The 16030-nt window shown below is 39.3% G+C and overlaps 1 long non-coding RNA gene across 2 annotated transcripts in view; it reads right to left on the bottom strand.

The window, feature by feature from the left end:
- The window catches only part of LOC129060127 (uncharacterized), a 51674-nt gene that overhangs the window by 14818 nt on the left and 20826 nt on the right, over nucleotides 1-16030 (bottom strand). The window contains exon 4 of one of the 2 annotated variants that reach the window (XR_008526551.2): nucleotides 11447-11820. The exons of the other annotated variant lie outside the window; for it this stretch is intronic. This is a non-coding gene — a long non-coding RNA (uncharacterized LOC129060127). The remainder of the gene's footprint in view (nucleotides 1-11446; nucleotides 11821-16030) is intronic. 2 annotated transcript variants of the gene reach the window in all.

Raw genomic sequence — 16030 nt, 5'->3', positions numbered from 1 at the left:
AGAATATTTTGTAAGGATTATCCTATATTTTCTTCCAATAATTCTTATAATTTTATTATTACACATTTAATTTTTTAATCAGGAACTTGTTTGATATAAAACGAGAAATCTAATTTCTTCCAGATATTGCAACACAATTCCTTCAACATTTCCCCCTGATTTTACTGGATATCAACATTTTCCTCTTCATTTGAAATCCCACCTTTATAATGTACAAAATGTATCTGGGCTTATTTTTGTTTCATTTATCTATTTATAATGTGGATCACATTATTTTAAATTTAGGGAACATTCCAGCTCTTTATTTTCCTATTTCAAAATGTCATGGCTAAAATTTGTGTGTTTATTTTTCCACAGAAACCTTAAAATCAGCTTATCTGGCTCCAAAAGAAAATAGCAGTAATTTTATTGAAATCTCATTAAGTTTATAGATTGACCTAGAGAGAATTAGAGCTTTATGATAATAAGTCTTCCTATCTAAAACAGAGTAAACTTTAATTTGTACAAAGCTGATTTTGTGTCTTTTCGCACAGTTTAAGGGATCCTTCACATAGATATGCAAGTCTTTTAAAATTATACCTTTGCATTTCATCTTTGTGTTCACTATTGTGAGGCCTCTTCTTCCACTCTATCTCTATCTCTAGCTGGTTTTGTTTATAAACATGGAGACTGCTGATCTCTGCATATTTTTAATTTTGTATTCAGCACCTCACCTGTACTTTTTCTGCTGGTTCTTGTGGATGTTTAGCAAACAATCATATCATCTGCAAATAAAAATTTTATCTCTCTTTTCCAACTTCTACATCTCTTAGCATGCTCTCTCTCTTTCTCTCTCTCTCTCCTTCTCTCTCTCCCCCTCCCTCTCTCCCTCATCATATAATCTTGGCTAGACCTTTGATACAATGCTAAATAATGGTGATGATAGGTGGGTGGATATACTTTTCTATTGTGCCTCACGTTAATAGAAATATATCCGGTATTTTCCTTACAAGCATTGGGATAAGATATATGAGTTGAGACACACATTTATCCCTTTATTCCTCCTATAATTAGGAATGTACATGGAATATTGGCACTTTTGGAAATCATCTTACCATTTTTCTCTTTTAATCTATTAAAGTCATAAATTATATTAGTTTTCCTAATTAAACCACCCCTGAATTTCTGAAACAAACTCCATTTTATGTATCTTATTCTTTAATGGTGCCACTGAATTTTGTTGCTAATATTTTATACAAGATTATTGTATTTGTAGTTTTCTGCTGGTATGCTATTTTGGTCAAGGTTAGCAAAATAATGGTAAATTCATAAAAAAATTTTAGAAACCGTGCCCTTTCCCCTTCTATATGTTCTAGAGATATATATATATCCAGATATACATACATATCAAACACTATCAAACACTACATATATATCAAACACTGGATACATATACATATAGCCAGATATACACATATATATCTCTGGAACATATAGAAGGGGAAAGGGCATGGTTTCTAAACTATTTTTTATGAATTTACCATTATTTCGCTAATCTTGACTAAAATAGCATACCGGCAGAAAACTACAGATACAATAATACATACACACACACAGACACACATATATATATATACACACACACATACATATATATTATATATATTTTTGAGAGTCTCACTCTGTCGCCCAGGCTGGAGTGCAATGGCGTGATCTCGGCTCACTTATATGTTCCAGAATATTTTAATCATGTTGGAATCACGTATTCCTTAAGTGTTTGATAGAATTTCCCTATGAAATAATCAGGGCCTGATTCTTTTTCTGAAAGGTAGCTCTTGATAGCTTTCCATATTTCACCTACAATAACTCATCTCATTAAAAGTTTCCTTTTTATTTGGGGTCAATATTAGTAAACTGTTCTGTTTTAGGGTTTCAAAATATTTGTACAGAACCAAAAAGAATAATTTGTTACAATTCTTTCATTTCTTGTAACCTGTAATTATTACCTATTTATTTATGCATTTGTATTCTCAACGTTTATCTTAACTGAGTTTGTCAACAGTTCATCTTTATTTCCTTTTTTATACCAAGATCTAGCTTTTAAATGTATTACTGCTATCAGATTTTGTTTTTAATGCAACATCTGTTCTTATCTTTACTAATTTCTGTCTCCTCCTTTCTTTATTTTAATACAGTTTTTTTACTTCTTGAGTTGGATTCATCATTGACCTCTTTTCATCTCCCTTTGATATTACTGCATGTATTTAAAACTATTAATATTACTCAAGTCTGCAATCTTTTGTTTCCAAGTTTCTCTGAAAAATTTTTTACTCTTATTTTTCAGATATCTGCCAGTTTCAGTTTTTATTTTCTCTTTCACTCAATAGTACCTTATAAGAGATATATTTTGTTATTATCATTATTGGTTTTATTACTGTTTTATTCTTCCTTTATGAAAGTCAGGGATTTCTTGTTTTTAATTTCTAGTTTCAGTGTGATCAAAGAATATTGCATACTATTTCTACTCTGGAAATTGGTATGATTTCTTTGGTGAATTTTTGTGACTATTTTATTGATACTTGAAAATAAATATATATTCTGTTTTAAGGGTACAGTATTGACATCTCAATTAGATATGCCTTATTAAATATAGGGTTTTCTAGTCTAGTGGATCTGTGATGCATTAAGAAAAATAATCAAAGTTTTCCTTTATTCATTAATGTGTCTATTTCTCCTTGTATTTCTGTTTACATATATATATAAAACATTTGTTTTTGTTGTTAATATTGATGCTGTGTTACTTGGTAGACAGACCTTTTGTGACATCTTCATTGCTGATTGTATTCTTTGCTATTTTAAGTGCCCATATTTGTCTAAGTGTTTCATACTCTCTGCCTTAAAGCCTGATATAAAATGAGGACCTTTGGATTTACTTTTGTTTGCATTTGCTAGGAATTTACTTATTCTTTTATTTTAAACCTTTCTGATTTTCCTCACGTTTGCTCTGCTCTTGAAGGCCTCCTTCTGTCTATGCAGTTACTGAGAAGCTGCCTGGAGCCATTGGGAATGTTTTATTCTTAGATCGTTTTGCTTGGGTTCCCAAGGAATTATGCCTTTTTTTAAGTCCACAGCCTCCTAAGGTATCTCCAGTATGTCAATTTGCATCAGTTTCTCCTGCAATTCCATTTGGCCCTAATTTAATTATTTCTTGAAATTTTTGTTCTATTCTAATTTTTGGTTTCCTCCTTCAGGGACATGAATCACTCGTGTTGAAGATCATCTGTCTTCCAAGTATGTTATTCTTTTTTTTTTTTTTTTGAGACTGAGTCTCACTCTGTCACCAGGCTGGAGTGCAGTGGCACAATCTCTGCTCACTGCAACTTCTGCCTCCCGGGTTCAAGAGATTCTCCTGCCTCAGCCTCCTGAGTAGCTGGGACTACAGGCGTGCACCACCACGCCCAGCTAATTTTTCTATTTCTAGTAGAGACAGGATTTCACCATGTTGGCCAGGATGGTCTCGATCTCTTGACCTCCAGATCCGCCCACCTCGGCCTCCCAAAGTGCTGGGATTACAGGCCTGAGCCACCTCGCCCAGCCCCAGGTATGTTATTCTTTATCTGATCTGTAGTTGAACTCTTTATTCATATCTATTTTGTTTTGCTGACGTTTCTGATCCTACCCTTCTCTCTGATTCTGTTTCCAACACTGCAGATGCTCCTTTGTGCTGCCTCCCATTGAACACTCAACCACTGCGGCAGAGTTTCTCTCTTCACCTCCTTCCTGAAGCCCACCCAGGCCAGGCTCCCCTCTCTTCCCACACTGCATCTTGCCTCACCGCTCAGGTCTCTGCTTCCTGCTCCAGCGTTGTAAAAGTTATTGCTTAGAATATTTCATTCCTGTCTTTGTTTTTATTTTTAAATCCACTTACATTTTTTGGTCATAACTTTAATCTGCTTCATAATAATATTGTATTTCTTATCTGCCATTCATTTTGCCATTTGCTCTGATCCTTTCTTCTTACAATAGCTTTTTGTGTAGGAATGTGTCTTGTTGGAATTCATGGATTTCACCCACCTGCTGCTGCCCCGGTTCCTTGTGGAGGGTCACCAGGCAGTGTCTGTGCAGGCCTCTGAATGGTGCATCATGAGTTATTTTAGCTTAGGGTTCCCCCCACACCACTGAGATCTACTGCAAACCATTTCCTGAAAATACAGCCAGCCTCTCTGACTGCTCCTTCATCCCCATCCGCCTTGACTTCCCTTTAAGCAAAGGACTTTGGAGAAGCTCCCTTTTCCCTGAGACAGGACTGTTGGATTCTCCTCTCCCATTGCCCCTTACCCCGCCCTGGAGCACCGTGCTGTGGGCATTCAGCACTCACAAGGTACCCGCCCACACATTCCTGAATGCAGGTTTGACTTCCCATGCACTCCTTTACTTACTGAGCTTCAAGTTACTCTTATCTCCGTTTCTCCAAAGCTGGGGTGTGTGGGGGGTGTTTTCCTTGTTCTCCTTCTTGCTTGTATATGATTTTTTTTTTTTCTTTTTTTGAGACAGAGTGTCGCTCTGTTGTCCAGGCTGGAGTGCAGTGATGCTATCTTGGCTCACTGCAACCTCTGCCTCCCGGCTTCAAGTGATTCTCCTTCCTCAGCCTCCCTAGTAGCTCGGATTTCAGGCGTGCACCACTACACCCAGCTAATTTTTGTATTTTCAGTAGAGACGGGGTTTCTCCATGTTGGTCAGGCTGGTCTCAAACTCCTGACCTCAGGTGATCCACCTGCCTCAGCCTCCCAAAGTGCTGGGATTACAGGCATGAGCCACTGTGCCCGGCCACTTGTATAGGATTTCTCAAAGAAGAGGAGGCAACACCTTCTTTATACCATCCCCTGAATTGGGGAAGTCACCTTATCCTCCTACATAGGTCTTTCGGAAAATCATTATCTAACATAGATAACTATTCTTTCATTCAACCAATATATGGTTAGAGCTCGCTGAATATTCGCTGCTGTACTAGGTGCTACGGATATTGCCTGACGAAGTGGGAGGCTAGAAGATTTGACATTATGGATTTGTTTATTTATTTATTTGTTTATGTTTTTTTTTTTTTTTTTTTTGAGACAGAGTCTCACTCTGTTGCCCAGACTGGAGTGCAGTGGCGCGATCCCTGCTCACTGCAATTTCTGCCTCCTGGACTCAAGCAATTCTCCTGCCTCAGCCTCCTGAGTAGCTGGGACTACAGGAGTATGCCACCACTCCTGGCTAATTTTTGTATTTTTAGTAGAGACAGGGTTTCACCACGTTGGCCAGGCTGGTCTCGAACTCCTGACCTCAGATGATCCCCCTGCCTCAGCCTCCCAAAGTGCTAGGATTACAGGTGTGAGCCCCCGTGCCCAACTGGATTTATTTTAAAAGAAACAATATGAAAGCTATGCTTGTGGCACCTCAGATGGGAGTAGAGGACTATTTAGGGGGGCTGCTTTTAGCTGGTAAAGGCCCAAATGCCAAGAGACATTTAGATTGGGGTCCAGAGTCATACCCCATACACATCGGCAGCTGAATTTTAACAAATCCACAGATGATCAACATTTTGTCCTGGAGCCAGCAATTTACTCTGGTTGGAAATGTAAGCCCCAGGCAGCAGCTGTTTTTGACCCTCACCCTGGCATGGAGTCTTTTTCACAAATGGCTCTCACAGCTGGGGGTTTCAAACAGTCTATTCTTTCAAAGCAGTTGTTCCCTAAAGCATTTGTCCTGTCTGCCCAGGATTTTCCAGAGCCCGGGACCAACGTTACTGGAGTCAGACTGTCGTTCCACACCAAAGCACAGGCCAGCTGCCCGCCCAGGGCTGGCAGTGAATCTGAGGCCGAGCCCAAATAGTATCAACTTACTTGCAGCTGTCCTTACCAGAAGCCCAACAGGCCCTCAGCATAATTCTCCTACGTGTTTAAAAAAAAAAAAAAATTTCTATGCTGTGGTGAGAAGACTCATAGACTCTGCTTTCTTCTGCACAGCTCTGAGAGCAGGGAGATAAACTCGACGTCCAAAGAGATGATGCAAAATTGATTTCTCATTAAAGTAGAAATTTTAAACTGAAACAGGAAAATACCATCCTTTTACAAAATACTGCTTATTTAGGGATCTGGATAACTTGCACGTATCAAGCATTCTCCCACATTGGTATTTCCACAGTGGGGACAGTGGTTGAATTGCTAGAAGTTACAAATATTCCTGTTCTAAAGGTAAAGAAACAGGGTGATTGATTACCTCAGGTGGGAAAATAGCAACACGAGGCTATTATGCAAGTGTTTTTGGTCAATCTGCTATTTCAGCACAAAGGGAGAGAGAAGTTCTTGATTAGGTGAGCCCTGATAATTAAGGGTGACCTTCACCAAGGGAAATGTATTCAATTTATCCAATAGTTAATAATGAAAAGCCATCTCACCTGAAAAGGACGCATCATAAGCAAAATGGGGCTCTTCAAGGAACTTCTCTAAATAGGAAATACTATTTTCACTTAAGTTTAATTTGATGACAACCATATAATAATGTACTTTTTTTGTTTAATATTCATGCATGTGGGTTTTTTGCAGACTCTTAGAAGATTATTTTCTGAGTATTAGCTTCTCAATCTCAAACTTCTTAAAGGTTAAACCAACGGTGATGAAGACTCTCTCTGTCAAATCCCTTTCTCAGTTAAAAAGAAAAAAAAAATCCAAGGTGTTTAAGAGAGTCACTCAACTGCATGAATGTATTTAAAGCCAAAACAAAAATATCCTTGCATGCAACAGAAAAGATGAGAGTTCTGAAGGCATTTAAAATTGTTTATAAAATGTACAGATACTCTGAGGAATAGATAGACAGATATGTGATAGACAATAGATTTGAGCCACCAACATTTAAATGCAGATATGATACAGAAATAAAGCAATAGCATCTTTGAATCTAGAAGCATCACTAGATGTCATCGCACCTCTTTCCCATCCCACTTGACCCAATTTTATACAAAGCTGAGCCTGTGGGAGGTTGAGTAACTGTCCCATTCACATGAATTGTTAGCAGCGACAAATGGGACCTGAAATCTATTCCCCTCACCAGCAATGCATTTGGCCACCACACAACATCATTCTCTCTCTGCAATAAACCAAGGTCGTAAGGTAGCTGTCTTTATACCCTCTTCATTGCAATGCTTGAGATCCTACTTACTCCTAGATCCTTTTACTTTACAAAATCATCTCATTCTTCCCTATCATCTACTCTTCCGCCCACAGAACTACCTTTAAAAATGTATCCCCCAGATGCCTCTCAGTAGCTGGTGACCCTTTGCTGGCCATACATTACTGTTACTCTGAATGGGGGACCCAGCTCACGGGGTAGGGCTTCCAGCTCCAGCTGATGGATATTCCACTCCCAAAGTTTGTTGGAACAGAAGAGGACTAGATACCTAGATACCAGTGCTGGCGAGGTCCCCTCTTCTCATGCAACGTCCTGCCCTCCCTGCCTGGCCACGAATCTTTCCGGAACCATTTCTCACTCATCCTTGCCTTCAGAGTCCCAGTATTATTCTCCACACTCATTTGCTTCCCAATATTTTACAGCATCTAGGGGACCCCATAACATCATTCTGTGAAAGACTTTGAGAATTCTTGCCATGTTTCCACAGCTTCGTCTTTCAGCTTAACATATTCTCCTTTGCTCCTCCTTTTTCTTTCCCTATATCATCTATAGGGGGATCTGCTAATCTCCCTTTCTTGGCAGGTTATCATTCCTACCCCCTATCTAGCTTTATTTCTGATCTGTCACCAGCATGCAGCTGCAGCATTTAGTTCCAGGGACAGCTGACAGAGTAGCCAGTGACATGATCTTTACAGTAGCTTTTATTAACTCACCCTAATGGCTTAGTGGATTTAGCCAAACTACTTGAAAACTGGGTGTCACAAAAGCTTCTAAAAATATACTGATATAAACCTTCTGATAAAATACTGTACTGAGCATGTTTAAGCTTCCACATTTCAACATGGGGAGAAAATGGTCAATATTTCTACCATTTGACTTGAAAGTTAATGAAAGAAACTTTTTAAATTCCCAAATAAGACCTTTCCCATATGACATGCTGAATTATAGAAACACAAAGTCCTTAGGCTGTGCTACAGGATCTACAGCCTTCTGCTTTCCAAACCGAAGGCTGGTCAGCTTTATCTGTGAAGGCCCAGACAGTAAACCTTGTGGGCTTTGTGGCCCTATGGTGTCTCATGCAGCCATCCCCCTGTACTGTTATGGGAGCGGCAGCCATAGATAATGTGCAAAGTGGGCCTGCCTGGTTTCAGATAAACTTTATTTACAAAAACAGGCAGTGGGCCCGATAGATTCCAGACCCCGGCTCTAAACCAATAGGATATTTCATCAGTGGGAGCCACAGCCTGAGTAGAGAGCTACAGTTATCTGCAAAACACTTTTCAGTAGGTACAAAGAACCTCTTTGCCCACATATTCAGTTGGAGTTTCAGTCTCAGGGATAAGCCCCTGTTCAAGTTATTGGGGATTAAATTTTAAGAAAATATCAAAAGAGCGCAGTGGAGGGAAAGCTAAACACACAGAGGGCTACAGAAACGCCCCACAAACAACGGTGTCAACACCCTGCTGACCTCGGATTAGAGAAGAGCTCATGAGGAGGCTGCTGCTAACCTCCTGAAAGGGCAATTGATAAAGAGATGAAGATGTGGACACCAGCCCTCAACAGATAAAGATCCAAATAACTGAGGAACAAGGAAGAGGTATCTAGAGGCCTGGGGACATTTACCTTACCTCTGTGGGGCTGCATCTCCAGGTCACAGGACTTAGGAGAACCCTCCTCCCTCCTCCACTTCATCCTCATCATCAATATTCTTTAAAGTTACTCTTTGTTAAAACATTATGCTGTACACCTTACCAGCAGTACTTAATGAATCTTGACAACACCCGTGGGAGGTGGGGATGTCTAATGCTATTCTCATCCTGCAGATGAGAAAGCTGAGACTCAGCCAGCTCAAAAACCTGACAACAGTCACTTAATTAGAAAATGGCAAAGCCCAGATTCAAATCCAGACCTCCACCATCCAAAGTCCATTCTCCTAATTTAAAAAACTAAAACGTTGCTCCTTTACTTTGCAATTAGGCATACGAATGCTGTTCAAGGATGCTCATGAGCAAACCCTATCACCATCTGGGCCCATTATGAGCATTTTATTGGTACCACAAATAGCTGTAGATGCAAAAGGACACCAGCAACTTCACCCTTGCCAATTCCCTCTGCAGAGGTGGAAGGTTAACAAGCTCACCCATTGTGCCCAGAGCTGATGCATTTAGTTAACAGCTGGGAAGACCTGCTGGCCTTACACTTTAATGCATATGTATAGCATCACCCTCACTAGCCTTGTACATTTTTTGTGTGTGGGATTTTTTTTCTCTCCACAAGGAGACTCTGGAAGAAACCAGCGGGAGGGCACACAGGCTCCAGCCTGGAACTGTCTTCTTAGAAATAGCCCTGGTACAAACCAGAATCTGCTTCTAAGGAGATCACAAAGGCTGCATTCTTCATAGACACCCAGAAATAAAATTCAGTTTAAACAAAAAATGCAGAAAAGACTATCCCATCCATTACCTGGAGTTTACAATGGGCTAGGTTTCCTCAATCAAGCAAAATCAACTTAGGTGCCATTGATCTTCCTAGCAGCCATCAGCAGTTACAAATAGATAATGGTGGGAAGCAAATAAAAACACACCTTTGTTTGTCAGAAGGGGCTTTTAGGCTGGGCGCGGTGGCTCATGCCTGTAATCCCAGCACTTCGGGAGGCCAAAGCAGGCAGATTTCTTGAGGCCAGGAGTTCGAGACCAGCCTGGCCAACATGGCGAAACCCCATCTCTACAAAAAAAAAAAAAAAAAAATTAGCCAGGCGTGGTGGCATGCACCTGTAGTCCCAGCTACTTGGGAGGCTGAGGCACGAGAATCACTTGAGCCTGGGAGGCAGAGGTTGCAGTGAGCTGGGATAATGCCATTGCACTTCAGCCTGGGTGACAGAGGGAAACTCTGTCTCAAAAAAATAAAAAAAAAAAAAAAGGAAGAAGGGGCTTTCATTCCAATGTGATGTCTCTTGGAATTAGCAGGAGCCTGGCTACATATCCCAGACAAATGAAGTCTCCTCCCACTTACCTAAGCACACCGGGCATGGCTGTTTCAAACCTTGTTCTCTCAGTTTTCTCAGAGTCCAGAGTGACCCTTTCAGGACACGAGTAAGTTTGGCATGAGTTAAGAGAGTAAACCTAACTAGAGATGGGAGTGTTACTTCTGGCATAAACCGTCTCTTCTCTACATGACAGCTCGACTTGCCCAAGGCACCACACCAAAAGAGAGAAGTGCCACAAATAAGATGCTGTGGACAAGACAAGTAGAATATGTAAAACCAATTCAGTGAAACTGCAATAATGAAGCAATACAGTTGATCATTTTCGTGTTCTCTCAGAAAAATGAACAGAACACGCTTCACCTGTCTTAGTTGTTGAGTGTAACCGACCTCACTTCATGCAAATTGGTCAACATGACCCAAATATGGAATTTGCAGAGATTTGCCTATAAAAATTATTTTCAGAAAAAATGTAGATTTATAACTTGGAATATAAAGATCTGAAGGTAAAGAATTATTGAAGATTTGGATTTACAGGAGGTAGTTTTGTAGTTTCTTAGTTTTAGAAGACTGCACTGAATTTCTGTTGTTAAATATCATAAAAAGAGTGTTCTAATGGACCTAAGCTGTCATAGAGCTTTTGCATGCATTATGAATTTCAGCTTGAAATAACAAGTTCTAGACTCAATTAGATCTGTTTTTCTGTTCACCCTTTTATCACGAGTACCTAGCACAGTGCCTGCCTCTAAAAGAAGTTTAATACATATTTCTAAAATAAGTGCATGAAAGAAAGGAAGGAAAGAAAGAGAGAGAGGAGAAGGAAAGCCTCAAGCTTGTCAGGTTGAAATTGTCATATGCTCAAACATGTGTTAGTGTCTAACTGTATAGCATGTGACACATAAGGGAAACAATTCTTCTGTCAAAGCTTCACAAGAAAAGACAGGCAGGTATGTGTAGAAAGAATTCTTACATTGAAACTTCGTAACTGAAGGCAGAAGTGCTCTGAGATGTCTTTTTCAGAGTATGCACCAATACCAGTATGTTCGGGAATCTGCGGCCCTTCTCCCAGGCCCAGCCTCCACCCGGCCTTCTCCACCCAATCCTCACCCACGTCCAGCTCTCCATGTAGAAGCCTCATGGCATTACAATCTGGTTCAGCCTCATTAGAAAAAGAAAAGAACATTGCAAAACAGGGTATCCACTAAAAATTCTCAAGAAAACCTACTTGAGCTTTCCTGAGTGGAGGGACTGGAGCCTTATTTTTGTTCTGCCTTTCTATTATAGAAAATGTCAAACACATAAATCCCAACATACTTGTGGTCAGGTTTCTGCCATGATCCATTCACAGATGATCTTGCTTTGTCTAGAACGCTGCCCACTTTCTGTAACTTAGCATGCGGCTGTCATGAAGATGGCACCCATTCTTCCTGTACCCACAGCCCTGCAGGGAACTTCCTGGTGCCCTTTCACTTGGAGGCTGGGCTCAGCCATGGGATGCACCTTGGCCAACAGGATGTCAGTAAATGTGACATTCAAGCAGAGACTTGCTTGAAAATTGCTCCCGTGACCAGGTTGGCTCCTATTCAGCCATGAGAGCATGTGTGGGCTGGCCTGCTAAAGAAGAGACATGCGGTCGCCCTCGTTGTCCCTCCAAGACCATCCTAGATCAGTTGACAGCCAGCTGACACCTGTGTAAGCAATTCAGGGAGAAAGGAGAATTGCTCAGCCACATATAGCCAAGATCCATAGAGCCACCTAGCCAGACGGCCCAGAGTTATGAACAATCAAGTCTTCCTGTTGTATGCCACTGACGTTTTATGGTTGTTATTACAGACAATCAGTGCAAGTCTGAATTTCAAAGACACTTTATCTTTTCTAATATAGCTGCAATGCCATTATCACATACTTAATAATTCCTTATTAGTGTTATATTGAAATTTGCCTTACTCATTATTTATCAAATAGTAATACATACTCAGTGTTCAAATTTCTAATTGCCTCCCAGGTGCCACAGGGTTTTTAGTAGTCCATTTGAATCAGGATGCAACGTGACCCACACATTGTGTTTGGTCAATACGTGTGTCTCCTGAGTGTCTGTGATGATAGACTCCCCTTCACGCACGCACTCATGCCCTTTATTCAACGCCTTTCTTCTGGAGACCTTTCACACGCTGGATTTTGTCTTTTGTGCTCTAATGGTAACTGCGACTTAGATAATTCTGCCCTCAGATTTTCCTATGCATGGAAGTTGGATCTAGAGGCTTAATCAAATTCCGGTTTGATTTTCTCAGGGGATGAGGGGGCAAGACTACTTCATGACTGGTGGCATTTTTCCCATCAGGAGGCACACCGTACCTGGTTGTCTCTCTTTATGTGATGCAGCAGCCATTGTTGATCAACTCCCAGGTCCATTTATTCCTTCATTCACTCAGGTTTGAAAACTGGCAACAGGCTAGTCCCATCATTCCATGTTTATTTGTTAGGTAGAATTAAAACTTCAATTAAAAATTTTTCTCCTCAACTGTAACTTGAGTACCCAGGGTTCAATTTTTCATATGGAAGACAGAATTAAAGCTTGATTTTTTTATTTACTATTTCTTAAAATTAAATTTTAGTTTATAGCCAGTCATGGTGGCATGCCCCTGTAGTCCCAGTGACTTGGGAGGCTGAGACAGGAGGATCACTTGAGCCCAGGAGTTTGAGGCCAGCCTGGGCAACACAGTGAGATCCCATCTCAAAAAATAAATTAGGTTACTAGTTTCTTTCAGTGGTGAACAATTAATCGGTTTTTCTTTTTCTTTTTTTTTTTTTGCATCATTAGAAACTCATGGATATAAATATATTTAATGTGCAGTCCGCTGCAGATATTATTAGTACTGATACTCAAAATATCTAATCTTTAAATATAGTAGAAAGCTCCTCGAGTGAGTTCCTCAGTCCTACTGACACGATTATAGTAGATTTTTATGTTGATGGCTCATCTTGTATATTTCCTCCCCCAGCCCTGGGATGAGCCTTTTTACCAAGGATCTCTGGTTCCTTTCAGAGGGAAATGGTATGTAGAGAATACAATACGCCCTCTAAAGGTGATTATTGTTCTTAGATTAGACATTGTTTCTAGGTCTTTTCAGTAAACAGATCCAGGAGGAAAGTAAGTTTTTAAAATATAAAATCCATCACGAGTTTATACTGATATGTGAAGTCCAAGGTTTTTTCTTAACTTCCATTATATCTAAGTATCTTCCTTTTTTCGCTACAAAATTTTTGTTCTTAGTGAATGGTAAAATATCACATAATTATTCATCAATTTTATTCCTATCATACAAGTCAGCCTCTGAATTATAATACCAACTTTGCCACTAGCAATGTGATTACTGAAAGCAGCTTATAATTTTTTAAAATGTATCCTATATGTATATATGTACATTGGAAAAGTAAAATCAAATTAATTTATTTAAAACCATTTGAAATAGTTTCTACTCTGTGGTTATGCCAGCCAATGGCTAATCTTTTTTTTTTTTTTAATTTAACTTGTCAGCCTGGTTGCTCCTGCCTGCAATCCCAGCACTTTAGGAAGCCAAGGCAGGTAGATCACTTGAGGTCAGGAGTTCGAGATCAGCCTGGCCAACATGGTGAAACCCCATCTCTACTAAAAATACAAAAATTTGCCAGGCATGGTGGTGCATGGCTGTAGTCCCAGCTACTAGGGAGGCTGAGGCAGGAGGATCACTTGAACCCAGGAGACAGAGGTTGCAGTGAGCAGAGATTGTGCCACTGCATTCCAGCCTGGGTGACAGAGTGAGACTCCATCTCAAAAAAGAAAGTTTAAGTTAACTTTTTTTATTTCCAGAGGTTGTTTGTTTCCTTTCATTTTTGTCTGAATTATGTAAAACTATTTACATTTCCAGAGTCAACTTTATTTAACAAGATATATTCAAAAAGTCTAATAAAGATGCTTTTTGTAAAACATTAAGCACCTGAATTCCTGAAAATGAAGATGATTTAATGCAGTTTTAGCTTTTTATAGTTTTGTCACACAGGTATATCTCTAAGAAATGTGTTAATGTACTGTTTATTAAGTTTTTATACCTTTTCTGGTTTACATATTTATTCATTCATTCATTCATTCATTCTAATAGGAAACACGAGGTTTCTGGATCAGATGTAGACTTTTAATGACTCACAGAGTATCCTGCATTGGTTCCTAACACCTCAGACACCCATGGACTGAAGCAATGACAGCCAGATAGACACTGTACCTACAATTGTGGGTTGTACGCCACAGGACAGGAACCCCAGAATTATGAGTCTCAGAGCTTATATAGGATGATTGGCACAAGTGCTCCTCCCCCTCTCTAGAGACAGAGGCAAAGAGGCCTTTGTTCTCTATCACGATGTCAAATTCTCTCCAGGGAAAGAAAGGTAATAATATCAGGCTTTTATGGCCCTTTGAAATGTAAACAAATTCCTCAAGGGAGAGACAAGATTTTCTGTCTTTCTAGAGTGATCATCCCTTAACCCACATGCCAACAATCTTTACTCAGAAAGCCCTGACCACGCAGAAACATGAAAACAGTCGTGTAGCACTGTTTCCCAAAATTATTTAATTTGTCTTGGTTTTGAACTTTATATAAGTGGTAACATACAGCAAATCATTTTTTGTAACTTCTTCTTCTGCTCAATATTATGTTTCTAAAATGGCATAATATAATTATAAATCCTTTAAAATTTGGATATACTCACTTGTAAAATCATCTCACCTGATATTCTTTTGGGAAATATGTTAAATTATTGACTCAGTGTCTATAATACCTACAGGATTGTTTTGCCTCTCTTTTCTTTTTTTTTTTTTTTTGAGACATGCTGGAGTACAGTGGCACGATTATAGCTTACTGTGGCCTGAATCTCCCAGGCTCGAGCAATCCTCCCACTTCAGCCTCCTGAGTGGGGACTACAGGTGCATCACCACACCCGGCTGATTATTTTTAAATTTTATTTTTAATAGAGACAGGGGTCTTGGTACGTTGCCCAGGCTGGTCTCAAACTCCTGAGCTCAAGCAATCCTAGCCTCCTCAGCCTCCCAAAGTGTTGGGACTACAGGCTGAGCCACCATGCCCGGCCTGCTTTGTCTTTCAGTTGTCTCTTTAGTCATTTTGGATCAGTTATATTTTTCTAAAAATACATCAATTTTATTGAGGTTTCCAAATGCTTAATATAAAATTGTTTACATAATTTATTATTTACTTATTATATTATTTCTTCTGCTCCTTTATTGTATTCTCTGTGCCTATTTCCTGCCTCCCATCCTTTCTCCCCTTCTCACCAGATGTTTTCCTACTTTTTTCATCATTCAAAGCCAACGTTTGGCTTTGATGATTATTTCTATTGCATCTTAGTTATTTCACTGGTTCTAATCTTATTATTTATTTCATTATGTTCTCTTTGGGTTTATGTCGTTGTTCTCTGTCTAACTCCTCAGAGATGACTAGTTCTCTAAATGTTAGCCTCTCTTCTTTTATGACATACACATTTAAGACTATAAATATTTCTTAAAATTCTGCTGTTTTATAGCACACCTTAATATGTAGTGGTTCATCATTTGCTTGTAGATATTTAAGAATTTCCACTTTATTTCCTCTTCAATTCATAAATTAATAGTGTTTCCAAATTTCTAAATGGGGAGCTATCTTCTATCTTTTGTCATTGATGTGAATATAATTGTACACAATCCATTTTTATAAATATTCCATGTATGCTTTAAAAATGTATAGTCTAATATTCAGATGCAAGGTTTTATATATATTGCCATTAAATCAAGCTTGTTGATTATGTCGCTTAAATTTTCTTTCATTTCACTAATTTCAGTCTGCACACAGCAATAATTGAGAGAGATGTACT

Source organism: Pongo abelii, chromosome 5 (assembly GCF_028885655.2).
Source record: "Pongo abelii isolate AG06213 chromosome 5, NHGRI_mPonAbe1-v2.0_pri, whole genome shotgun sequence".
NCBI classification, from domain to species: Eukaryota; Metazoa; Chordata; class Mammalia; order Primates; family Hominidae; genus Pongo; species Pongo abelii.
The sequence above is the reverse complement of the archived record's forward strand: the minus strand, read 5'-3'. Positions and strand labels throughout refer to the sequence as shown.